The sequence below is a fragment of the Petaurus breviceps genome, unplaced genomic scaffold (assembly GCF_028583685.1).
Source record: "Petaurus breviceps papuanus isolate PSGF00001 unplaced genomic scaffold, PetGlider_PUasm1.0 91133, whole genome shotgun sequence".
Taxonomy (NCBI): domain Eukaryota; kingdom Metazoa; phylum Chordata; class Mammalia; order Diprotodontia; family Petauridae; genus Petaurus; species Petaurus breviceps.
In genome coordinates, this window is record NW_027187419.1 from 84621922 (window position 1) to 84647619 (window position 25698).

Here is a 25698-nt window from a genome sequence, read left to right on the forward strand (position 1 = left end):
ATGTGGGGAAGCAGGGACAGGAATGAAGATAAAAGCTGCCAGTTATGTCCAAGGACCTTTTCTCTTCTTCCTCCTCCCCTCTCCCCCTCAGACTTTTGAAATGTTGATTCTAGAGACCTGTGGTTATAGAGATACGAGGTCTTCCTGGAATTTTAGATGTTTAAAGGCAGGGGAGTGGAGTCTGATTATGAAGGCTACTGGCTTACTTTCTCTCCTTTCCCTGGGTATTTGGGGGTGGAGGTAAGAAGGCTGGATGATGCCCCTCTGACTTTGAAATGCCAGTGATTATTGGCATGCTGTCTGCTCCTTAGACCTCATACTTCCTCCAGTAGCATTTAGTTGTCTATGTCTTTGTCCCGCTTCATTACCCTGTTTACCCACCTCCATCCAAATCCCAAGTGACTTCTTAATACATAAAATTTGGGGATATATGCTATATAAAATATTTAGAGCCTATGATCAATATCCTATTTTACCTAATTTTTAAGAAGTGAGAAAATTGCATCCTTGTAACAAATATTGGGAACCATTGTTGAAGGCTTAGTCCAGTTGGCTAACAATCTTAAATAAAAAAGGTCTCCCCAAATAACAGATTTATATTTCTCCCTTCCTGCTCCCTATTTGGAGGGAAAAAAACCCCAAACCTTTGTAGCAAATGTGCACAGTGAAAGAAAACCATTTTTTATGTCAGTCATTGCCAAAAATCTATGTCTCATTTTGCACGTTAAGTTCATTACCTCTTTGTCAGGCTGTGGGTGACGTTTTTTGTCATCAGTCCTTTGGGATCATGATTGGTCATTGCTTTAATCAGAGAGTTCTTAAGTATTTCAAAATTGTTTTTACTAAGGTTAGCTAACTTCATATCTAACAGGAGCTTATGTTGTAGTTGATTTGAAAGAGAAATAGGAGAAGAGATTAGAGGAGAAAAATTATTCTGATTCAGTGGTGCATACAGAAGTATTTGGGTAAAAAAGTGTTCCTTTTTGCCCTTGAACCAATTTTGGAGCCCTTCAGTACATCAGATCCTTTCTATAAAAGAATGAGTTTTCAAGGTTATTAATATTAGAGATTAGCTTTTAAGATTAATATTTTAGTCGAGCAAACTAAAAACACACATACACGCAGCCTTTTACCGTGTAGCAGATATTTGTTGGGAATTTTTTGAACTGTATGTAACTAGTTTAACCAGTTCATGTTGCCAAGCTAAACATTCCCTTGCTGTGCCATAATGTGTACTATTGTTGAACCATGTTATAAACTTTTAAACTTCAAATGATCTAAGATGACATTTGTCTCCAGTTGCAGGCATGTGGTCATCTTAAAAGAATTGGGCCATTTCATTTGGAACAACTGACTGAGTTTGTGGAGCTCAGGAATATTTAGAAATCCAGGTGGCAGTCTTTCCTTGAAGGATTCCAAATGGTGCTGAGCTGCGGCTAAAAATGAGGACCTGAAGTCTTGTTGAAACACATTTCTAAAACTGATGTAGAAGTAATCATCTTAGAAGAAATAGATTGTAAGGATATAACATGAGGTGGCAGAAAGAGGGCTGGTCTTGGAATCAGGAAAGCTGGATTTGAAGCTGGGTAGATAGTAAGTGCTTAATGAATGAATGCTTGTTGAATGATTATCAACCTCACGGGGGTTTTGTGAAGAAGGTACTTTATAAAATCTTGAAGTAATTTGTAAATGTGAGTAATGTTACATTTCTGAATAAAGGAGTTTAGGACTTACATGCACTTGTTAATACTAACTTGCATTTATGTGTTACTTTAAGATTTGAGATCTCTTTGCCAATATTATCTCATTTAATCCTCACAAGAACCCTGAGAAATAGGTGCGGTTATTTCCCCCATTTTAGAGATGAGGAAACTGAGATAGAGGAAAGTTAAGTGACTCGCCCCAAGTTACAAAGGTAAGTACGTATTTGGATGGAAATGTGTTCCTTTTTTTCCCTTTGAGTCAATTTTGGAACTCTTTAGTACATTGAATCTTTTCTACATAGAAATGAGGATTCCAGGTGATTATTAACATTAGAGATTAGCTTTTGAGATGAATATTTTAGTCAGGTAAACTGAAAATACAGACACAGACACACCCTCACCGCACCTGAATTTAGATTGGAGCTCAGGTCTTCTTGACTCCAAGGCTAATCCTCTTTGCACTTGCACTGCCTAGCTCAGCCTCTGTTTAGAAGGGGTGCATGGAAAGACAGTTTTTTCTTTGAATATAAATTTATGAATCTAACTGGCATAAGGGGGGCGGTATTTTCGTTTGCCCTTTTAAAAAATTTGTTAAAGGAAAGGAAGTAGGTACAAACTACATTTTTGGTTGTCTGCTGATTGTTTCTTTGAGATCAGGCTTCTTTGAAAAAACCGTTGTTGCAAATATCTGTTTCATTTTATGAGTTTTACCAAGAGTTTAGAGTAGGGTTGCGGAATCTGGGGCCTTGAGGCCACATGTGGCCTTGTAGGTCCTTAGGTGTGACCTTTTGACTGAGTTCAAGTTTTACAGAACGAATCCTTTTATTAAGGAGATTTGTTCTGTGAAGTTTGAATTCAGTCAAAGGTCCCCAGTTGAGGACCTAGAGGACCACATGTGGCCTCCAGGCCACAAGTTCTCTACTCCTCCTTTGGAGGGTTTGTGGATTTTTAGATCCTAAAGGCACTTTTGACATCTAGTCCAGCTGCTTGTTTCATAGATGTTTTACTTTTGACTAGATCCGAGGGTGAGATCATAAGTCACAACAGTAATTCTTTGGCCACTCCAGCCTCAAGTGGCCCTTCTTTTCTGGTTTTCTCTAGGTCATCCTAGCCTCTCCAAGTCTAATTACTTTCAGGGTTAACGTATATAAAGATATCCATGTAGATGTCACAGTGTTGGCTGATGGGTGCTGGTAGTATCAACAACTAAATTTTAAAGCATATATTTTAGCATATGATGATGATGAAAGTATATTTGGGTTAATTTGGGTGATAAGACCAAAAGCGGAAGTTCAGATTAACCCAAATTATGCCATTCTTCCTTCTTTTGTCAGTCCTTTCCCACACACTCCTCTGCATTCTACTTACCCCCATCCTTCTTTTAAGGAAATACAAATTTTGTGGTTTTTTTCTGCATGACTTCTTTCTTGAACTAATTGGTAACATGTAAAGGATTTGTTTCAAGGACAATATGAACATAATTAGTAGCATCTTGGGAGTTGGGATAGTGTTTGCATTGGTGTCAAGATCTGAGTTCATGTACTGCCAATGACACATTTTTTTGTGTTTAAATATGTATATATGTATGATACATACAGCTATAAATATATGTGCTGTACACACATGCATGTATATATGTGTAGATATAATACACACACATATAAAATAATCATTGCCTCACAACTTAATCTTCTCAGTGCTTCTAGGGATTTTCTCCAGACTAGAAATTAAGAGAGGAATTGCTAATCTCTGTCCATGGATGGAGTTTCCCTACTGATGGGAGTTTCTCAGATTACAAAATCGTGAGTCTAGGCCAAGAAGAAAAAGGTATAGTATTCTAAAGTTGCTTTCTCCAATTTTTTTCCTTGTAAGTAGTTTAAATATGATTCCTTGTAATCCATTATGTTATTAATTTAATTAGCAAATTTTCTTCAGAAAGTAAAACAGTCCAGGTCAAATTTATCACAAATTTGAAGTTAGTAGAGTACTAATCAGAGATTTTACTGTATTTTTCAAGAAGATGGGACAGCAGAAGCACAGAGGCTTGATGTATTCCAAGTTAGAAATGACCCTAGTTAGTGTCTAATTCTGTTTTGTGCACTACACATAATATTTTTTCACTTAGATATATGTGTCTGGTCAAGCCTGTTAGGATGGCTTTATCCATTTTTTTATGTCGAGGCTTCTTGCTTTCTCATGCCTTGGTGAGCTCCCATTCTACTTCGATGGATAAGGAATGATGAGAAGGGGACCTGTAATTGCATTGGTATAGGGAAATCCCAAGAGAGGAAACTTATCTCTAACAATTCAAGTCAGCAATTTCTTTGCAACTTACCATTTTAATTGTTCAGAGCACCGAGAAGTTAAATGATTCTTCCAGAGATGTTGAAGATGTACAATAGCATACTTCTGAGAAGAGAGGAGAATTCTAGTCATTGTCATCACTGTGAGCGCTTTACAAACAACTGTGGGAGGGAGGCACTAATTATCCCCATTTTAGTCTACCAGAATACTCTGCTTTATAAGACTGATTCTCTCTTATCTGGTACACCATATGATGATTTCCTTGTATGGTAGTTTTTCTGAGAGGTATTGCCAAATATTATGTGAGTGGAAGTCACTAAAGTGAATTTCAGTATAACTTTGAAAATGCCTTAGTTCAGAAATAAAAGGAAAATGTTGACAGTGTTTTACTTAATACTTAATGAGGGCATCTAGTGATGCGTATAATAACCTATGGGAGCAAAATTTTGTGTTATTTTCTCTCAGCTCAGGTTTTGAAATTATTTATGTGAACTGCACAGAGGAGGCCCATGTTAGAGGTAACAGAATTTTGAGGGTGTTGAGGGATCCATTCTCAAGGTGTCTGAAGGTGTGGAAAGAAAATTCCTGAACTTATTATCAGAAAACATTGAAAGAGCATATCATTCTCTATCAGTCCATATACCTGCTTTCCCAGCTGCATGCGATATGTATGAGATTAAAATACTGGTATCTAAAGGGCATCATTGAGAGAATATTAGAAGGGAAGAGTCAGGCTTTTGCAAGTGATATTCTAGAGTAGATCATGTCTTTACCACCGCACTAGTAAGTAGTATAGCAGTTACAAGATTCTACTGTGTTTATTGATTGTAAAAAAGCATTTGATTTGGTAGAAAACAATGTTGCCTTAAAGTGCTCCCCCTACCAGCCATCCCCTATACATCTATTAAAATCATACAAGATTTCTAATGTGATGTAACAGAAAACTTTGTTTAGCCCTCCATTTATTCATATCCTGTGAGGCATAAAACAGGGATACATATGCTCTCAGAAGTGTTTACTATCATCATAGAGCAATTCCAATGTAGGAGTCCAAGTTGAAAGAGTGATTCCTAGTGGATGATGAAACCCTCCAAAGTCTCCTTTTTTTTTTAAATTACGTTTAGTTTACAACATTTCAGTTACACAAGCTTTTAAGTTCCAAATTTTCTCTCCCTCCCTCCCTTCACCCCTATCCAAGATGGCATGCAATTTGAAATAGGTTCTACATATGCATTCACATTAAGCATATTTTTACATTAGACATGTTGCAAAGAAGAATTATAACCAGTGGAGTGAACCATAAGAAAGAAGAAACAAAACAAAAAAGAGAAAATAGTATGCTTCAATATGCATTCAGACTCTCTAATTCTTTCTTTGGATGTGGATAGCATTTTCCATCATGAGCCTTTTGGAGTTGTCTTAGAAACTTACAATGCTGAGAAGAGCCAAGTATCAAAGTTGGTCAGTAACTGTGTACAATGTTCCCTTGCTCTAGCTCCCTTCACTCAGCATCAGTTTATATAAGTCATTACATGTTTTTCTGAAGTCCACCTGCTCATCATTTTTTATAGCACAATAATATTCCATTATGTTCATATACCACAACTAATTCCTCCATTCCCCACTTGATGGGAACCCCCCCCCCCCCCGTTTCCAATTTTTTGCCACCACAGAAAGAGCTGCTATAAATATTTTTTGTACATGTGGGTTCTTTTCCCATTTTTATGATCTCTTTGGGATACAGACCTGGAAGTGGTATTGTAGGTTCAAAGGGCATGCACATTTTTTATAGCCCTTTGGGCATAGTTCCAAATTGCCCTCCAGAATGGTTGGATCAGTTTACAACTCTACCAACAATGTATTAGTGTTCCAATTTTCCCACATCTTCTCCAGAAATTTATAATTTTTCTATTTTGTTATGTTAGCCAATCTGACAGGTATAATGTGGTACCTAAGAGTTGTTTTGATTCACATTTTATTTATTTATTTACTTTTGCCTTTTGGAGGGGTGAATGCAGGGCAGTTGGGGTTAAGTGACTTGCCCAAGGTCACATGGCTAGTAAGTGTTAAGTTCTGAGGCTGGATTTGAACTCAGGTCATCCTGACTCTAAGGCTGATGCTCTATTCACTGCGCCACCTAGCCATCCCAATTTGCATTTTTCTAATCAATAATGATTTAGAACATTTTTTCATATGACTACACATATCTTTTATTTCTTCCTCTGAAAACTGCCTGTTCATATCCTTTGACCATTTATCAATTGGGTAATGACTTGTATTATAAATTTAGCTTATTTCTCTATATATTTTAGGAATGAGGCCTTTATCAGAGACAATAATTGTAAAAAATTCTTTTCTGCTTCCTTCCTAATCTTGGTTGCATTGGCTTTGTTTGTAGAAAAACTTTTCAATTTAAGGTAATTAAAATCATCCATTTTGCATTTTGGAACATTCTCTATCTTTTGTTTGGTCATAAATTCTGACAGTTTCTGTAAATCTGACAGTTAAACTATTCCTTGCTCTCTCAGTTCAAAATCTCCTTTTTGAAAATGATATTGTACTGATTACATCAAACACTGGACACTAGAAAGTCTCCTAAATGAGATTCATAGTTTTTCAAAAGAATTTGGTCAAATCTTCCAACCAAGAAGATCCAAATAGAATTAAAAAAAAAAAAAAAGCAACCTTCTGTTCAAACTGTGATTTGCAGTGGGATGGGTGACCTGTGGGGCTTGTTCCTTAATATCACTATATCTTAGATCCTACAATTAGAGAATGAGCTGGGCCCAGAATTGAAGAGGAGGAGGGTGGGTTGGATAGCCCCTGGGAAGTTGGCAGGTTTTCTTAATAACCTTAACCTTCTCTCTGAAATAAAGGTCTGTCTTTTTAATACCAGTATTCTTCCAGTTGATGTTGCCCTGGCTTTGAATTATGAAATTCTACAGTCTTTGAAGAGTTAAATTTGAAGATTACCCAAAAGACGATGGTGGACTTGAACAGGCTACAACATATTTCAGAGAATTATGTAGGAGAATTGGTGTAAACACTACACTATAAAGAATATCATTAAAGAAATGAATAATCCAAAAAGAAGATGGGTTGGTCACCTGGCAAAAGCAGGGGATAATGATGAATGGCCCACTTGTTCCATTTTATCCTCATGATCAAGAAAACAAGCAAAGCTCTCTCTGCTGGGTAGATTTCCTTTGGCAAAATTATGGGAAGTTGTGAAGAAAATTGTATAGGATAGGCATGGATTGGTTACACTATGCATCGCTAGAGGGCATATCCGCATTGATGTGTATCCATTAGTATACTAGAGTATGTTTGAGCCAGAAAAGTAAATTAAGTTTGTTTGGCATGAGCTATTCTTGATGAAAACATAGAAACTCTATGATCATTGTTTTATTTTGTAGATCTTCATTAACCATCTCTTTAATAAAATGTTCCAGAATTTCATCAAGAGTCAAAGTCAGGTTCATTGCCCAACAGTTTGCAGACTCCATATTCTATTTTTTTAATATTGAGATATTTGTCCTTCTCTCACTCCTGCGGTACCTCTCCCAAAATTCTCCATAGCTTTTCAGAGGATACTGACATTGGCTCAGCACTCAGCTCTCTCATTTCTTCTAAAACTGGGATATAGGTTTTTTTTTTTTTAACTGGTGACATAAGTTCATCAACTTTACTTTTTTGTGGTCTAATGAAAAGGTCAATCTTTGCCACTTTCGGGCAAATCGTTTGATCTCTCTGCCTGGGTTCCACATCTATAAAGTGCGGAGGTTGGCCTAGATGACCCTAGGGGCCCTTCAAATTGCAAATCCTGATCCTACAAAGGTGTAATGTAATGCCAAAAGAAAGGCAACTTCCCAGGTTCAAAATACCAGCATAGGTGCTCTCTATTTTATTCAGTGACAAACCAAGAACATGACATCATTCCAAATACAGCATTTACTAAGTGTGATTAAATAATCTCCAAGTACTACCCCACCCCAGGACTTTCCAATCATTCAATCAATTACAAAGTCTCGGTTCCAAATACTTCTCCACCCCTAGGCTATACCTTAATTAAGTCCACCACAAAGCCCCTCTTCTCAAATGGAGATTAGTTTCCAAACATAAGTAAAATACATTCATTTGCTCAACCATAGAACACAAAAAGGTCAAAAGTTCCCCACCCCTGGATCACAATTGAATCTACCCCAGAGTTACATCAAGTTTAAACACAGCACTTAATACCCAAATGGAGGTCTTTTCTTCATCTTGACAGGAGGCAAGTTCTCAGCAATCTTAGTTCCTGGGGAGACAAGGCTTAGCAAGGCCATAAGATACATTGCCAGTCCCTTCATGAATTTATCCTCTGTCTGTAGAACAGTCCTAGAACCCCTAAACACATTAGCAAAGCCCTCTCCCAGGATTTCTGTAAACATACAACAAGAAAATCCTTCTTCAGGGCTTCTGCACCAACAGAAAGGCTCCCAGACCCCTGCAACAACAGCACTGTCCCTCACCAGTGGACAGTATTCACTCTCTTCAGGGCTTCTGAACCAACAGAAAGGCTCCCAGACCCCTGCAACAACAGTACTGTCCCTCACCAGTGGACAGTATTCACTCTCTGTCTGCAGGACAGTCGCAGGCCTTCTTAGCGAACAGCCAGGTTCCAGGACTTCTTCAACAAAAGGACAGTCTTTCACCAGTGGACAAATCTGGCAAAATAACATCAAAACAGACAGACAAAGTACCAGCAAAACAGCCATGTCTCCTCAGCCCTTGGCAGCTCAGGGGGCAGGTCTCAAAAGTCCAGGGCAATTCAAAGCGGCCACCAGCAATCCTCTTAGTCTCTCCCCCTCTCCACGAGGTGCTGCTTCCAAAAAGATCTTCCGCCTCTCTCTAGTGTCTCTCCAAATCTACATCACCAGCTCCTCCCACTTCAGGACTTTCTTTTCACATCAACAAGCCCATCCCACAGGTGGGATTAACAAACTCTGGGTTTTAATACAATCAATTTGAAAACCAAGCCAATACAGGGGAATCTTTAATTGCCACTACTATCACAAAAGGGCATCTAGGAATGCTCCTAGTACCTTCTTTGTCTTGGTTTCAACTCCCTATTAACCATTCTTCTGGAGGAAGAACACTTAAGGGAATATGAGAGCTGGGTGCAAGTAATTGAAGGGTTACCACATGGTAGACAGAATCAGATTTGTTCTACTTGGCACTACGAGGCAGAACCAGAAGTAATGGCTAGAAGTTGTAGGGAGGAAAGTTTTGGTTTGATGTTCAGAAAACTTCCTAAAAACTAGAGCTCTCCCAAAGTAGAATGGACTTCCCCAGGACATAGTAGGGTTCACCTTTACCACAAGAGCAGGGATTCTTGACTGGAGGACTCCTTGAATGTGTGCGTGTGTGTATATACATGTGTATATGTATATGTATTTGTGTATGTGTATATAATATATATGTGATATACACGTATAGGTGTGTGCATACTATATTTCATTGTAATTCTGTATTGTATTCATTTACAAACATTCTGAGAAGGGGTCAGTAAGCTTTACCAGATTACTAAAGGGAAGCCTGTGGCACACAAAAAATTAAGCTACTCCCCCCTCTACTTGCCTAGGATTAGAGCTTGGCCAGGGAAGTGATGACTACTTAATGGGTGTGCTGTGGAAGGGATTCTTGTTTTCTTGTAGGCTGAAGTAGATGATTTGAGAAATGAAATCTCTTCCGACTTCCAAGATCCATATTGATCCAGATAGCTCCTTTCAATTCTAATAGTCTGAAAATAAGAAAAGGAAGAGTTTAATCCTGTAAGAGATTATATCTAGGTTGAGTATGTTTATTTATACATGTGTATTCGCCACAAGATTACTGTATCAAATAGAGGTTGATAGATTTCACTAAAACAGTTCAAGTTCTAAGGGTTTGGTTTAATTAGCAATTATTTGAAATATTATTTTTTTTAGAGTAAAGACAAACTTTGGGAATATTGGGGAACTTTAATATCTGCTTATAATATTTATATAATAAAAATTACTTCATGTTCTGTTTTCATGCATACTTAATATGACCAACAAAATCCATATCTCTTTAGTATGTGACTGTGAAAGAATAGTACATTTATGCACATTATTATGGAACAGTCTTGTAGTCACTGACTATAATCCCAACTATTTTCATTTTAAAGTGTATGTGTTCATTCTCATGTGCTGCTTTTCCTTAAAGGAAAGCAGTTGGACCACACATTATAAAGTTATAAAAATAACTTTATGATGGGCACATGCAGAAATGATTTCATTGTTACAGTTGAAAGACTATAAGGATATTTTTTGTTTTGGGTTTGAAAAGTATAGGTTTTGGAGCTCTTGCTGTTTTTTATATTGCCTCCTCTCTCTCTCCCTCCTCCCATTAAAAAAAAAAGACTCATATCTGTTTGTGTGGTTTCTTTTTAAATTGATGTACCATAGTGCAAGTCCTGCCTCACAATACTGATTTTGTTCTTTGGATCCAAGATGTATTTATTTGGTGCTGTCTGTATGTGGAAAGGAAGAGTGATGACAGAATCAGCGATCAAAGCTTTCACTGAAAATGCTTCTGAAGGCTTTAATTGACCCTTTCAGTAGTTCTTCAGAAAATAAAAATCTGAACCTTTATCCTGACCCACTGGGGGCATGCACCATACATACCTTCAGGCATGGATAATGTTGGAACATTGCAGTGGTGGTTGAAGTTTTATGGATGTTCTAAAAATAGCGTTAGTTGTCCTCATGCAAACTTCTCCTATCCTCATGTCCTCATTTTGTAATATAAAAATCTAGCTGGAATATTTCCCATCTGGCTGTGTTTTCACTTATTAAATGTTGTTCAGAATGGCTACACCAGCTCTTCTGCAGTTTTGTGTTGCATATCAGTTTTTGTAAAGCTTTTTTTTTTTTTTTTGCCATTATGGTAGTGGAAATATCAGACATGGTATGGTATCCTTGTTAGTCTTAAAAATATGTATTACCTTAGAATGAAAAATATAGAGCCTCACCCAAGTGTCCCAGCTCTGCTAAGGAAATGGAAGTGACTCAGTTATCTTCATCTCTTCTACTTTCTTTGTGCAGGCGGTCCCTATACTTGATGATAACAGATAACATTTGTACGATAGCTTAAGATTTGCGGGGTGCATAACAGATGTTATTTGATTAGATCCTCACAGCAGCCCCATGAGATATGTGCTATTATTTTTCCATATTTTGCAGATGAGAAAACCCAAGTTGAGAAAGGTGACTTAGAAATCCCTGCCTTGTGAATGTGAGTTATAAGGTTCCACTTTGCAGGAGGGAGGGTGGAAACCCAAGTCTTAGGTCTCTTATTTGCCTCAGAACGGCTTTCTCTAATTAGCTGGAAGACTGATTCCAATTTCTCTTCCAAGCATACAACTTTTTTTTTCATTCTTCCTAAATTAAACATGCCCTCTGTTTTCATGTGACATCAACACATTTTACATTTCTGTTTGTTTGGTTGGCTTCTGTTCTTGTTATTGTTGTCTGCCTTAGACTATAAACTTCCTGAGGTCTATTTAACCTCCTTTGTGGAATGGCTATCCTGGTTCCATGCACAGATATGTAGGGTAAATGTTTTGATATTTTCTGCCTAAATACAGATCTTGTGTATTGAGTGATTGGAAAATTGTGAGACACTTCATTTGTCACTAGTGGTTTTCTCTTGTATTTGTAATTCCTGACCCTGGTAGTAATGTGCCAAACAATGCATTATTTTGTCTTAGTTATCTTGTGTTTATTTTGAATTTAACTGTATATATTCATATGTGTACAAATTGCCTCCCCCAGTAGAACCTAAGCTCTTTGGATTTTCATTTTTATCTGTGTATCCCTAGTGCCTAGTATAGTGCCTGACACATAGTAGCCACTTAATGATAGGCACTTGTTGATTAAATTCCTGGTGCTCTGTAGTATCCATTATACTGTAAGTGCCATGTGCCCAGGGCTGTCTTTTGCCTCATTTTGTATCCCCAGCCTTTTAGCACAATGCCAGGAACATGAGTAAATGTTTATTGCATTGAATTGAATGAATTGGTGTACCTTGAAAGAGATTGCTTAAAACTGAATGCCAGTTACTCTCCAAATGTAGTTTAGGAAGAGTTTGACTCCCTTGATCATGTCTTTCTTTCAGGGACCCAAGTTTGCAACTTCAGAATTATCTTCAGTTTCTGACCTCCTGTCTGCCTGTCTCCCTGCTTTCACCATCTTCATTTTTAGGAGCCTAATTTCTTTTTTTTCCCTGTGACCTTTTCCCCCCACATATTTGATCATTTATTTTCTGCCATAATTCCAAGGTATGCCTTGTCTTTGACTTTATGTCATAAGCCTCACTGATAGATACCCTCTTTGGCATTACCCAAACACTCACTTTAAAAAATAGTTTAAAAAAATCTATTGGCTTAAAAACACTTTTTATTAGCCTTTTCTCTGCAACTTTTCTCATCATATATCCTTTTGCTTTATGCTTATGTTAAAAAAATAAATAATGGCATAAGGCACGTTTAAGTGAAAAAAGGAATATTGTTGGTGGAATGCTAAGAATATCAGGTTGGAGAGTTGTTACTTGATTGGTTGTTAAGAGGGAGTCACTGATGATTTTTTAGTAGGGATGTGGTGTGATCTGAATCCGATTTGAAGTTAAAAATCAGTTTACTTATAAGTGTCATACTTTGGTTTTAAATCCAACCGGTATTATCCAGTTAGGTTATCCATGTTCTTCTTTATCACAAGGTCAGAATATTTTGTGACACCCTCAAAAGTTGGAGATTTGTGACCCCTGAGGATGTTTAAAACCATGTGCCTCAGCCTTAAGACAATTCCAGAATAAGATTTCTGAGTCCATTTTTTGGGTAATGGCTGTTTCATGGAAATAAATGTGTAGTTTCCCAAGATGGCAGCTTTTGAAGGGGATGATACTTATTTGAATGCATATGTTCTGCTGCATTAAAACCTCCCCCCCCATTATTCTTATTTCTCTATAATCAATCCTCACATATATCTTTGGAGGCTGAATATTCATTGACTTTGCACACAGAAAAAAAGCAGACTTTAGGGAGGATACTGTTTTATAATTGAGGATTGAAGTTAAATCCCTGGGTGTTGGTTGGTGTTTGAATCAGTGATGACGTTAGAGAGACAATAGTGTACTTTATATTAATTATTTAAACAGTACCCATGTTATGTATAATAAATGGGAAGCTCAGAGATAATACAGCCTTTCCAAATTGTTGAAAAAGCCAAGGGCAGAGGGGATTAGGACTCAAAGTCACTCATGTGTCATTTTGCTGCTTGTAAATTGTGTTTTATAGGACCCATGAGTCCTTCAAACCTCGATTTGATGATGTTGTTTTTATAAATCCATTAGAAAAATGAAAGTGCCAATAATGGCATTTTTTTTAACATCTCTTGTAACAATTTTGATAGTTTTCCATATATCTGGGAAATAGGAGACCATTAGATTTCTGTTTAGTCCATTATCTCAAGTACTTCTTTAAAAAAAAAAAGTGTGACCTTGTTGTTTCTTTGTGGTTTAGGTGTGCAAGTTTGACACAGCATTTTAGAGCTGAAGGCCATCTAAACCTAGTCCTTGTTTATAACTCCTTGTGTAAAGCTGTGGAAGGGAGCAATGGAATTAGAGAGCAGTATTTACTAGGTAGATTTCACTAAAGCAGTGTGGTAATTTAGCGTTGTGATTCATATGTATGTGTACACACATGTACACATATGTATATATTAAAATCACATCTTGTCAGCAATACCAGATTAATCCAACTCTGCACATTTAGAACTTTGAAGACTACTGTCGCTTATTTGTTTAACTAGTAAGTAGAATCATAGAATCATCAGAATTCTAGAGTGGAAAAAGACTTCTAAAATGATCAGTTTATCAGTGAGGAAACTGAGATGCAGAGAGCCAAAACAGTGTGTTCATAGTCATTCAGCTAGTTAGTGACAATCAGTATAAAAACCCCCAAACACCAGGTTTCTCATCTTCTAGCTTAGTATTTTTCTTTTCTTAAAACAATGTTATGCAGCCTTTCTACGTATGAGGCTGTGATTCTAATACCCCAATACATTTTTCCTTCTAAATTAGGCTGCTTCTAGGTGGAGGTAAGTACCTGGGTTACAAATGTGACCTTCTTGTCCTTTTTTTTTTTTGCTTTTTGGAGGGGGCAAGGCAGGGCAATTAAAGTTAAGTGACTTGCCCCAAGGTCCCATGGCTAGTAAGTGTTAAGTGTCTGAGGCTGGATTTGAACTCAAGTCTTCCTGCCTCCAGGGCCAGTTCTCTATTCACTAAGCCACCTATTTGCCCCACTTGTTATACTTTTATAAGGTCAAAAGTTACTGCTAAATAAGTTAAACAAAACAAAGGGGCTGCTAGGTGGCACAGTGGATAGAGTGCTGGGCCTGGAGCGAGGAAGACCCATCTTCCTGAGCTCAAATCCAGCCTGATAGCAGTGTGACCTTGGGCAAGTCACTTAACCCTGTTGGCCTTAGTTTCCTCATTTTTAAAATGAACTGGAGAAGGAAATGGCAGATCACTCCAATATCTTTGTCAAGAAAACCCCTAAAAAGCATTCAAGAAGAGTCAGAAAACACAGAATAATGACTGAACAACAAAACGTAGCAGACATTGAAGAGGTACTGTATTTTTTCATAGGGATCAGAGAAAGCTAAGGCCCACAGTTAATCATTGCCAAAGGCATCATTTGAACATAGGCCTTCTAATTCCGGAGGCAATGCTTTCCCCACTGTACCATTTAAAACATACTATTTATTTTTAGAACAGCTTTCAAAGAAATGAATACCAAAGCTACAATTTGATCACTTTTTTTTAGTAATCCATAATTGTAATCTCAGTTTAATAGGATCCTCAGATTTTGATCAGAATGTTCTTTTTCAATTTATTCTTACTCTTCTCTTAGAATCTGACCCTGGTAGGCTAGTACATTGCTGTAGAATTTCAGAATTAAAAGTCCCTCTGGGTTATTTTTCTCAGTTGCCAGTAGCCTCTAGGTTTTAGCCTCAGGTATAGAATTCACTCAGCTTTAGCTGTTAGAGCTAATTAAAGGGATGACCTTAGTTTGTCTTTATATCAACTAAAATGTCTGTCATTAATGGTGTATCTTTTTTCTTTGTTGTGGCAGAAGCAGGAAAAGAAAGTAAAAGACATGTAACTGGGTCGCCATCCTGAAAATGTAGAATTCCCACAATGCCTATCAAACTAGAAGCTCATTTTCCTATTTTTTTCATATAGGGGAATGAAATACAGTTTCTCTTTCCAGCATTCCGAATAGCTATTACAATGGGAATTTGTTTAAACAAACTTACATGCAGCAATTCCTCTTTGCAATTCTCTAGCAACTTGAAATGCAGGTTTGGGTTTTTAAAAAATTTGTAACTCTCTTCCGTAACAAACAAGCGTCTCACCACAGAACAACATAGAAGCAACATTTTAAATATAGATTGCAAAGGGTGTGGTGTCCCTTTGCTGGGACAAAAGCAGACATTTATTTTGCTTCCTAATGAATTGCACTTAGTGCTTTAAAAAGTCATGAATATTTGTGGAATTGAAAGTAGTGTTTACTAAAATAAGAGATCATAACTGACCATGTCATATGGCTCTGCTTCATTTGCATATTGTGCAATATATAAAAAAAGTGCTTTGGCATAGACCATACATCATTGTCACCACATAGTGAGGGTGTTGTAGGTAGAATCATAGAATTTTAGAAAGCAGGAAGAAATATTCGAGGTCATTTTTAATAGAGGACTAGGGATAAGTCAACAGACTAGTTAATAGCAGAACTAAGAATAAAATCTTAGGTCTCCTAATTCTCATTCAGTGCTTTAAATGCTGAAGGCAACTGATTAGAAAGCTAACTCATGGGAGGGAGAGAGTTTATTTTTGTAATTGAAAACATAGAATAATTTTTAAGAAGCGAGCTTATCTGGTTAGACAACAAAAGAAATATTTTCAGATCTCCAGATAGTTATTAATTGCTTACTGTGGAACACTAGGCTTTATGGAATGTACAAAAAAAGGCTAAGAGACATGACCCCTGCCCTCAGGGAGCATATAGTTTTCATATAAATAGAATAGCACAAGATCAAACATAACTGCCAGAACATGTGGTACATACCTACAGTATTTTAAGAGCTTAGAGAGAGAGAAGGACCATAAAGTTCTCTCGTTTTCAATGCTTGTAACTTAAAAAACAAAACAAAACAGTGAAGTTTAAGGTTTTCTCCAAATGATAGTTAACATGTGTCTTTGATGCTGATGATTTCAGGAAGGAAGAAATGGGAAAATGAGTTAACATCTCTTGCCTTTGGCTTCTACTCCCTTCATTATTGTACTGGACCTCATTATCACCTGAATAGATTATTATAGTAGCCTCTTTTCCAACCCATCCTTTCTGCCTGTCAGAATTACCTTCCTTATATAGGGAAATACTAAATGTATATTTAAAAAAAATTCTAGTGATTTTTAACATAAAACTCCACTCCCTTTTCTTTATTGGAGAGGACTTGTTCCTGAACGCTTACCCATGGAGCACAAGTTCTTCTAGGCTCTTTCAGCCTGGAAAGATTTATTATATGGTTCTCATGACAGACTTTCTGTTCTCTGTGGACCAGCTAACTGTGAGAAGCTGCTTGTTTACTATTAGGTTGGCCAGTAGGTGGTGGTTAATGGCTTCTTTCGCTATATTAACCTGCCATTTTAGTTGAACTTGCATTGAGAAATACCATCATTCCTTTCTCATGGATCCTTCTGGCAATCTGATGAAGCCAGTGGATACCTTCTCAGAATAATGGTTTTAAATGAATAAATTAAAATGCACAGGATTAGAAAGAAAACCAGTTATATCGAAATACATTTATAACTGTCCATCCATCCATCCATCCATCCATCCATCCATCCATCCATCCATCCATCCATCCGGCTATCTGTTTATCTGTTTGTCTCTCTGTATTTCACAAGTCTCAGGTTAAAAACTCCTGCCCTGCATGAACAAGTATAAGAAAAAGAAAATAGAAAAAAAGGTGATTACTAATGATTGTACTTGTAACTAAAATTCTGCTGTCTGGCTTATAATTTTTTAAACTAATTTTTAGAAGGTAGTAACAAAATTGTCTTATGTGTTTCTTTGATTTCCTCTGAATATCTTTTCTGTGTATTTATCTTTTAAAGACTGACTCAGAAGTGCCTACTCAAGTGGAGACTTTTCTGAATCCTGACTTCTCCAAAACTTTCCTCATATAATACTTGGTTTTGACTTTCTCAGAAGAACTTAAAAGTAAAATTCTAAATTATATGACGTCTGTTCCTTTGTCTTATTTTCTACTAGACTGCAATCTCCTTGAGGACAGGCCCCATGTCTTAGGTCAGTTCCCTAGCACTTAATATAATGCTGCTCTATATATGGTAGGTAATTATTGAATGAGTTGTTGAAGGGGATAGAGAAGATGAAAACAGTCTGAATGCTTTTTGTTTACTTAGGATTTATTTCCTCTTCACCCTCCTACCTACTTTCAGGAGTATTTGAACTAAATTTGAAGTTATTGCATAATGCAAAAAAAACGGTAACTAAGGATAAAAACATCCAAAGGAAAGCAAAGGGATTAGATGTTACCAGGCTCCTGAGATGGATGAGTTGATTTCTACAATTGGACACTGAATTTGGCTTAAATTTCCTGGCAGCTAAGGTAGAAATGGGAACACCTTGTGTTTTATAGCTTTCATTTTTTTTTTTTTTGAAAAAAGAAAGCATACAGCTTCTTCTGTAAAGTTTGGGTTGGATGCAGTGGTTGGTTGAGAAGCAAAAAAAAAGCTTCTTGAACTAAGCATGTGCCATCTTAGGAAATCTATCATATTCATTACCATTCCAGGAATTTGGGCTGATTTTCAGGCATAAACATGCAAGGATATTGCCAAACACACCCTTGTCACCTCCTTCTCTTTTTTCATTTCTTGTGGCCTAAAGAGGTGCATACCTGTGCCTCTTTTCCGCACTGTTAAGTCTTATCGGTCAATAAGGATTAATTGAGAGTATAGAGTATGTAGAGATGTTGTGTATTAGGGATCCTTTATACATTTATTTAAAAAAAAAACTACATGGTCCCTATGTATCAGCTTACCATTTTAAGTTCTTATGTCAGTAGCTGTGTAGTAGTATAGAAGAGAGGCCTTCCTAATAATACTATTTGAAAATAAATGGAGTGGTTCTATGTTTCTTCATTATTTCCTGTTGTGGGTCTAATTTTCTCACAGAGAAAATGGTGTCACAAAGCAGAATATATCACATCATCCCACAGTAGCGGAAAAATCCCAAGAGGCCAGTTAGTCTAACTCAAACTTGATCAAGAATCCTTTCTATAACATTTTTCAACAAGTGGTCATCAGGCTTTTCCGGGAAGAATTCCAGTGAGGGAGAACCGACTGCTTTACAAGGTACCTATCCCCTTGATATAGCTATATTTTCTCCTGTTTTGAAAATGCTTTTTTGAGCTAAGTTTTTTTAAACACCTGTTTTCAGATGCTTTTGTTCCTATTCTGTATATATTTGACCTCCATAAACAGCTGTATAATTCTTAGATTTTTAAGGTTCCTTTTCTCTGAGACTGTCCTTGGTTTTTTATCTTCTACATACATAGTTATATGCCTATTTTCTTCGCCATTAAATGGTGAGCTCCTTGAGAGCAATCCCCCTCCTCCAGCTTCTATCACAATGCTTAGCACAATGTCAGGTTCATAGTAGGGTCTTAATAAGTGCTTGCCTTCTTGTTGTCTGCTTGCTGGAGGCTCCTTACCTGGAGCCTTATGCCAGCATCTTGTTCAGGTTTGACTTTGGGATAAAATGAGACACTTGGAAGTTATTGAAGAGTTTATAAGTTAATAAAAGGAGGTTTATTTAATCCTTACCTAGCAAGACTAAGTAAAAGTGCATGTTGTAGTGCCACCTTGTCTCAGTGGAAATGTCTGGTCAGCAACCTAGTTATGGTAACTCAGTGATCTTCAGATATCTACCAAGCTGAAGGGACCCTGATTCCATGTGGCTGGGACTTCTTATGCCCTTAGGTACCTAGTAAGCTGTCTCAAGGGAGGCAGGAGCCAATTGGTTACCAACAAACCTCTACTGCATCCCTTTGTCAGGAGAGGGGATACCTGGTAGATATCGGTTCTGTCATAGGTGGTACCATGGTTGGATTTGTGAAGATTTGTATTAGTGAAGTGGAAAAGTGTGATGATGGAGTGTTGATCTGGGCTGTCAAAGAATCTCTTTGAGGGGCGGTCTGGTGGCTCAGCGAGTAAGAGCATCGGCTCCAGTGTCGGGATGACCTGGATCAAATCCCGTCTCAGATACTCAGCACCACACCCAGAAAGAACTGGCCGTGTAACCTTGAGCAAGTTACTTAACCCCGATTGCTTTAAAAAAAAAAAAAGAATCTCTTTGAGAAGTTGAGAGAGGCTCATCACCAGAAGGTTGACTGTTTTGAATAATTCATAAAACCATCTACCAAAGAGGGACTACAATTTTTATCATGGGCAAAATACTTATACCAATGAAAAAATAAATATTTTGAAGTTTTGAAGTGCTTGATTTATATATAACCTAGCACAAAACATTGTAGTTTGCCTATCCTTAAGGAATTGAGACTTTTAACGGGGGGGGAACTGGTCAAAAAAACAATACAATTGATATTTGATTTAGCTGGGAGTAAGGAGGAGGTAGATGTAGAGAAAACTATCATTAGGCAAAAATAATGATGGGGATGAGTGCTAAGGAAATTTTTTGTAGCAAGATGGTAGAGTGAACCATTGGATCTGGGTGGGGAGGAGGCTGGAGGGGAGATTTTCTCACTATGTGAATACTGGGCAAATCATTTTTTTCCTCTGAAAAAATAAAGAAATTCCTTTCTTTATTTGTAAAATAGTGATTATGCTTGTATTATTTCTGTCACCGGATTGTTGTGAGGAAAGTGCTTTGTTGTTCATTTGTTTCAGTCCTGTCTGATTCTTTGTGGCCCGTTTGGGATTTTCTTGGCAGAGATACTGGAGTGGTTTGTATTTCCTTCTCCAGCTCATTTTACAGATGAGGAAATTGAGGCAAACAGGGTTAAGTGACTTGCCTAGGATCATAGAACTGGTAAGTGCCTCAAGCCAGATTTGAACTCAGGAGGATGAGTCTTTCTGACTCCAGGCCTGGTGCTCTATCTACTCACTGTGCCACCTAGCTGCCCTTTGTAGGCTATACGGTGAAATAAATGTGAGTTTCTATTAGTGATAATTATAATAATAATAATAAAAAACTCATTGCATTAGTGATTAGTGTTAGTTTATTACTCATACAAATAATTTTAAAACTGTTTTAGTTTGTCTGTCAACAGCCATTTATTAAGCACTCTGTCCACAATTTAAGATACAGTGTTATATAGTTGGAAATTTGCTGTTAGTTTATTGCTGCATCTGCATCCATTTCATTTGGATTAGTGGAGAGGAGGGAAATGAGTAAAGAGAATAACTTCATGCTGAAATAATGTCCTTTTGTTTGTGCATTGCCGGAGAGTAGGTGTCTGGTTTCACCTTAGGAATGGGCCTTTCTGCTGTTTTTTACAAGCACAGTAGAACCCCATTTAAAAAAAAAAATGCAGCTCATTATTGCACAGGTTTGGCTTGGTGCCACAGGCTACTTCTTTTCCCTCTGCCTCCCAAAATATAACTACTACATATAATCAAAGACTAATATCTCATTATTATCCCTGAGGACCTCAAGCAAGTAGCTTTCTTTTTCTAGGACTTAGTTTCCCCATCTGTAAAATGACCATATTTTCCTTGATTCCTGATCCCCTCTCAGCCGAGAACTTCTAAGATGTTACTCTGGCCCCCAGTGTCTATCTTACTGTATTCTCATCATACTCCTTTTGAAAATGCCAGCAGTTGTTTGTTCCTGAGAGAAGATTTTTCTTTTTTGGTGGCATAATTTAACAGAGTCAATGAATTAATGATATTGTTTCGTTCTTTTATTTGTAATAACCATTGGTAGCTTTTGTGTTCCATGTTCTCTCCCTTTAGTAAACTTGGGTCAGTAGTTAAGCATTTTTGTACTAAAGTATCTTACAGTAACTTACCCAGGTTTAGCCTTGTAACCTTAATTATATGTGGAATGTCGAGAATGCCCAATGTTGTTTTCCTTTATAATGAGACAGTGAGTGTCTAATCATTTTATTCAAATATTAAAACATTCTTTGTTGCTTTAGCCTTTGGCTTGTTGCTTAACTTATTCATGGAAAATTAATGTAAAGCCCAACATATTTTATATTTAATGACCTCTGAGTGTTTTGTTTGACATGAGAAATATCTGTTTAAAGACAATGTTCAGGTTACATTCTAACATACACTCCCCTTCCCCCTTCTTTGTCTCTTCTCTCCCTTTTCTCTTTAGGGAGCATAAAGTCTATTAAAGATGTTAAAAGCTGTATTGAAGAAGAGTCGAGAAGGAGGAAAGGGAAGCAAGAAAGAGTCAGGTATGTGTATGAGGAGTCTGTATGAATGTCCTGTCTCATTCTCTCAGTCTCTAGTTAATTTAGTGGGGAAAATATACCATATTTTGTTGAGTTGTTTCAATCACGTCCAACTCTTGACCCCATTTGGGGTTTTTTTGGCAAAGATACTGGAGTGGTTTGCCATTTCCTTCTCCAGCTCATTTTACAGATGAGGACATGGAGGCAAACAGGGTTAAGTGACTTGCCCAGGGTCACAGAGCTAGGAAGTGTCTGAGGCCAGATTTGAACTCAGGAATCTGAGTCCTCCTGACTCCAGGCCCAGCACTCCACTGTGCCAACTTTGGTGTGTCGTTCAGTTGTTTTGAGTTGTGTCCAGCTCTTTATGACCCCATTTAGGGTTTTCTTGGAATGATTTGCCATTTCTTTCTCCAGCTGTAAACTATATACCATATACTGAACAATTAATACACAAATTCTCCCCTCTGTCTCTCCAGTAGCTTTGATTTTAAAAATCAAATGCATTCCTGGTCTTATAGATTAGATTGATTTGATCCCCTAATTGCTTCTGCTACTCCTTTTCCTAAGAATGCACTATTCCGTATATATTTACATATGTAAATATCTCCCCCAGCAAAATGGAAGCTCTTACCCAGCAAAGACTGGATCATTCTTAGGATTTATGTCCCTTAGCACAGTGCTTGGCTTTGGCCAGGCACTGAATTGATGCTTGTTGAATGACCCGAGAGCACAGGCCCATATATTTAAGACTGCCCAGAGTTAGATGCTTTTCCTAGCTTAAAAAGCAGCTGAGAAACTCTTGGGAGTAGAAGCTTTATTGAGCTCAGAAGGCATTTTTCAGTCCAGTGCAAGAAGTGACTTCTTTGAAAATTGAGTTTAGAGTAAATGTATCCAAATCCTAATTCTTCCTCAGGAGAACTGACATAGGATAATTTAAAAGGTCTCACAAGCTTAGTTATCTAGATTACAGCTATCCATGACCATATATGTCTAAGAATCTAGTTTCTAGAAAGTAGCCTCTCTCTTGTATGATCGGATTTTCTATATTTAAGCAAATGCTGACTAAAAAGCAGTCGCCATCTCCTCCTTTAGAGGATCAGGTTTTGCCAGAGCAGGTGCAGAACCATTTAATGCTAGGTCACTAGTTCCTCTACTTAATTGGACTTGAATTTCATTCCTGCTATAGAATTTTGTCTAAATATACATATATGCTCTGCTTCTTAATGACTTTCAAGGTAGGGCATGCCAGAAAGAAAATTCGGTGTTACAGACCACTCTGGCAGCTTACTTAAAGTCATTTTGATGACCTATGGACTTTTTATACCACATTTCCTTTGCCTAGGGAATATCTATGTGCCTAAAATGCATAATTAAAATCTCTTAGACCTAATTTACTTATAAAGGGGAGGGGGAAGGGAAAGGAATAAGCATTTATGTAGTGCCTACTAAGTGTCAGTCACTGTATTAAGCACTTGACAAATATCTCCTTGGATCCTGAAAAGAACCTCTCAAGGTAGGTGCCGTTATAATCCCCATTTTGAGGTTGAGGAAACTGAGGCAGAGGCCTAGCATTCAATATACTATGCCTCTAGTATAGTGAAGAGTGAACCTCTCAAAGGTTTGGATAGTTGGAAAACATGGTGTTGAAGTTAATGTGATCCCTCTGGTTAGCTGAGTTATGACTAAAATTATGACCAAAAATTAATAAAACCTATAGTGTGTGTGCGTATTTGTGTGCGCATGTAGACACACATATACATTATAGGTTTTATGAGTTTGGGGCTATAATTTTAATATATGTATAATCAATGTGACATAATGCACATTTAACACTAAAAGTAATTTGGACATATTTCAAACACAGAAACCAAACTCAAGTTTTAGAAGACACTTGACTCGAGGGATATCATTATGACTATTAGTTCTCATGAAAAGAGTGAGTAGTGGATTAAATTCAGGGCTCAGGGTTCAGGCAGGAAGACCTAGGCTTAGATCCTGCCTCAAACACTTAGTAACTGTGTAACTTTGCATAAATCACTCAATCTCTCTGAGCCTTGCTTTACTGATCTGTTAAATGAGGATAATAATAAACAATTACTTATTAAGAGTTTGCTATGGGGGCAGCTAGGTAGTGCAGTGAATAGAGCACCAGCCCTGGAGTCAGGAGGACCTGAGTTCAAATTCAGCCTCAGACACTTAACACTTACTAGCTGTGTGACCTTGGGCAAACCACTTAATCCCAATTGACCTGCCTTCCCCGCTCCAAAAAAAAAAAAAGCAAAAAAAAAAGAGTTTGTTATGTACCAGGGAACTATTCTAATTGAGGTATTGAGGATCTGAAGAAAAAATAACTTAGGTTCTTTCAGATAATAGTACCTACCTTACAGAATTATTTTGAGCATTAAATGACATATATATGAATATATATATAAACGTATATATGTATGTGTGTACAAACACACATGCATGTATATTCATGTATAGGTATATAATGTGTACATGTATATATAATGTACATATACATGCAACTTTGGAAATCTTAAAGCGCACACATGCATGTACATGCACAAATAGGTATATAATGTATACACACACATATATAACGTACATATACATACAGCTTTGGAAATCTTAAAGCATGTGTAAATTTTGTTTATGTTTATCACATGAATAAAAATTCATTATAAAGCTATTATGATTGTTGTGGCAAAAAAAAAAGTTTTTTTTTTAATTTTTTTAAAATTTTTTTAATTTCTAGGGTATTAAAGGTATTGTTAGGTAGGCTCTAGATCATGTTGTTGAAACCTGAACTGTGTACTGAGGTTGTAGCAAAGTTAAAAGGTGTCTGTTTTTTAAGTTTATTCTACTAATTAAGAGATTTATAACAAAGGTCCTCCCCTTTTTCTTTTTACAATGAGAGCAGGAGGAGACAAAATTTGCCTCCTTAACCTCTGTCTAGGGAGCTAATTACAGTTGTTAGGCCTAAAACTGAATCTCTACTCCCTCTACTCCTACATAGATACCCGACTCCTTGGACACTTCTTTTCCCTCTCCTGGGGCTAGACTGAGGCTTCTTTCTCATTAGTTCCCCAAGCTCTGTTTAAATAAATCATTCCCAGTTTTGGTTTACCCCACCCTTCCTGGGAACTTGTCTGATTTGCTTCTTAGAAACCTTTGAAACCTCTAGCCTAGACAAATTAAGTCCCAGGCTGCACCAGGGCTGGTGGCCTGGGGCAGTTTTGCTGGGGCCCTACTTACTGATTCTAGGGCCACTAAAGTAACCCTTTTTGTTTGTTTGTTTGTTTGTTTTAGTTTCAGCCAAAACTCTAGTCTGTAAATTCTTTTAAAGCAGACCCATTACTCTTCCTGTTATACCCTTTACTAGAACCCGACTATTTCTTCCGGAAGTAACTAGTAACTGGTAATAAGGCTTTCAGACTAGGCAGACAATGGGAATATTTTAAGTCTGAAACATTTCCAATTTCAAAGCATATGCTTTTGAATTTTTTTCGCCTTTTAAGCTTGTCCCATAAGAGAACGTTACTACTTTTTCTTAATTCTTTGTAGTAATTTCCACACTGTAGTTTTCCACTAATACAAACCAACTTGGGAAAGTGAAGGGAATATTTCTTATAAAACATGAGTGCATAATATGCCTTTTTTTTTTTTTAAACCCAGGTCCTGTTTTTCATAATTTGGGAACAAAGAAGTTAGAATTTGACTTTTATGGAGAAGTAATGGTAGAAAATACATCTTTGGGAAAACTTTGAATTTGGACAATTGGATCTTCTCTTTTCAAATGGGAACCATTACTTTGGTTAAATATAGTTTTTGTATATGAATCAGCATGATTATCCTGTGAGAATGTGCAAACTTGGTAAGGAATATCCCAGAAAATCTAGAAAAAGATAATTCTGCTGTTTTTAAGTAAAACTAAACCTGCAGGGATTTGCAGAGTGAAAGAAAAGTCTAGCTTTTCAAAAGTACTTTTTTATATCTAAACGAATTAAATTCAGCAATTTCATTTAACCAGAATTATATCTCCTATTCCCCAAAGATATATTCTCTTTGGATCTTGTAACATGGAGAAATTGAGAAGTTAAAATTCATTGAAA

The 25698-nt window shown here is 37.1% G+C and overlaps 1 long non-coding RNA gene across 1 annotated transcript in view; it reads left to right on the plus strand.

Annotated features, from left to right (window-relative positions):
* LOC138155485 (uncharacterized) overlaps positions 1-25698 on the plus strand; it is a 130871-nt gene that overhangs the window by 63839 nt on the left and 41334 nt on the right. The window contains exon 2 of the long non-coding RNA XR_011166845.1: positions 21505-21586. This is a non-coding gene — a long non-coding RNA (uncharacterized lncRNA). The remainder of the gene's footprint in view (positions 1-21504; positions 21587-25698) is intronic.